The sequence below is a fragment of the Chrysochloris asiatica genome, unplaced genomic scaffold, assembly GCF_000296735.1.
Source record: "Chrysochloris asiatica unplaced genomic scaffold, ChrAsi1.0 scaffold00113, whole genome shotgun sequence".
NCBI classification, from domain to species: Eukaryota; Metazoa; Chordata; class Mammalia; order Afrosoricida; family Chrysochloridae; genus Chrysochloris; species Chrysochloris asiatica.
The window spans coordinates 5,787,009-5,789,259 of NW_006408631.1; the positions used below are offsets into that span (position 1 = coordinate 5,787,009).

The window sequence follows — 2,251 nt, forward strand, 5'->3', positions numbered from 1 at the left end:
GCCTTGGGTTGTCCTGTCTACTGCTTATCTAGTTCTTGCTGTTGCTAGGGGTGAAAGGATATTCTAAGGCAGCATGAGTTGATTTAGCACGTTCCTGGAACAGGAGGACATGTTCAGGCTAATGTACAGAATGGAGTCTTTTTCTTAGTCCTACAGCAGCATCGATGGTCTCAAGTGTGGCAACAGTAGTGAGGTTGGCCCAGGATAGGGCAGTGCTTTGTTATGCTGTACATAAGGTTGCTATGAATAGGTACCAACTCAATGGCACCTAACAACAACAACATAGTTTTTATGCCCACATTAAAAACTATTAATTAGTTGTGCTTTTGTAGCCCCGCCCCCAACTGAAGACCATATGTTTGAGCTGAATTTTTCAATGTGAGAGTCACAATGAGAAAGTGTGGCTCTTTATGATACTTGTGAACTGTGATCTCTCCTTTCAAGGCCTCATCTGTTTTAACCGAAAGTTTATTTTCTAGTAGAAACATCATTTGTTTCCAGTGTGTTTTGGTTCTCCGAGGACCCATAGAAAATATGACTCTGTTATGACAATTCTTCTCAAAATATGTATCACAGTAGACAGAAATGGCCATGCACATAGTTGTCTTTGTGATTTTCAGGGTAAAATCAGAAGAAAACGTCGAAACTGAGATGTGTGTATGGCAATTTATATACTCAGTACAACAAGGGTTTGAAGTAAGAGTCTTTGGTTCTAAAACTTCTACAGTAGCTTCTGGAAAAACTGTTTTATTCATGCAAGACATGGTGAAGCCATCCCCAAAAGTAATTCTATCAGCATGTTTATTCACATTTCACTGCCATAAGACTGATGATACAAATCAGAATAGACTGATCCTCCTTCTGCCAAGTATTCTTTGTATGAAAGACAGACTCTAACATAGACTCAAACAGAAGAAAATAGATTATCCACTTGGATATAATAATACCCACTTTTTCTATAGGAAGATGGACTTCAATCTTTCCTTTAATTAATGTAACAGCATCTTCAAGTTTATTTAGCCTTATAATATCCATTACCTGGTAAAGTATTTCAGACTGACCAACTCCAAGAACCATCTTTGTACCAGATTTAACAGCAAACATGGAGAGAATTCCAGTTCAACAGCCACCATCCAAAATGACCTTGTCTTTGAAGATTTGTGGATTTTGGTATATAAAATTTCTGTAACTTTCTAGTCACATTGTGTCCTTTAGCATTTCTTCATGTATCTCATAATGTTCATAAGAGCTGAAATAAACATCATCCTCATCCCTTTGGAGGTCTGTAATGGCAATAGATAACGAGTAGATTCTGACATCTGCGTTTATCACAAAATTCTGAGCAAATTGTTTCATTCTTTGCAGATATTCCTGTGCTCTAGCTAATGCAGTTTCAGCAGATGGAGCTCTGGCTTTCGTGTGTATCAATTTTTCAATAAGAGATGCATTTTCACTGAGTTCATTGGGGTATAAGAATGGACTGACACTGGTTCATAAAGATCTTATACATCAAACTTCAGTAAAAGATCATCTTCTACTACTGGCTTCAAATAGTTTTCTTTCTCCCAAGGCACTGGGTTGGAGATGGAATTCATATACTCAGCTGTAGGATTCTTAAGTCTTATAAGATTTATTATCTTAATGTAGCCATAAAATTCAAGTCCATGCTTACGAATCATGTTATCAACGTTAAATTGGTGCCCAGACTTACAGTGTGACAATGTTTCTTCAGCAAATTTGAATAATCTGTCACAGAACAGGCAGGGGGTCTGCTGCTTGTCTTGGGGGGGCTCATCCTCCTCCCCCTAGGTGGCATGTCACTGCTGTTTGACAACTCTGGCAGGATGTCCTCATCCCCACAGTGTTCTGGCTGCCAGTAGCTCCTGGTGCTAACAAGCACATGGTGGTGATGGTGATGGGGCCCCGGGAGTTCAGTATGTCTTGGAGATGGGGACAGGGCTTGCATCTGTTTCCCCTCCCCCTCAATTACTTCATGTAGATGGTTTTTGATATTTTCACTTTTCTTAAATTCAAATGTCTTAATGATAACTAGATGGAAGCATCTAACATCTTCAATATTGATAGAGTCCTGGTGTGGCATTGTAGGATAAGCACTGAATTGCTAACCACAAGGTTGGCGGCTCAAACTCTCTAAGTCAGAACTAACTTGAGGGCACTTAATAACAATAGAGTATTGATGCCTAATAGTTTATCAAAACACATATTAATTTAGAATTAACATATCATTTTA

The 2,251-nt window shown here is 38.7% G+C and overlaps 1 pseudogene; it reads right to left on the reverse strand.

The window, feature by feature from the left end:
- Nucleotides 1-314: 314 nt before the first annotated feature.
- LOC102839224 lies at nt 315-1,902 on the reverse strand (annotated as a pseudogene).
- Between the last annotated feature and the right edge of the window lie 349 nt (nt 1,903-2,251).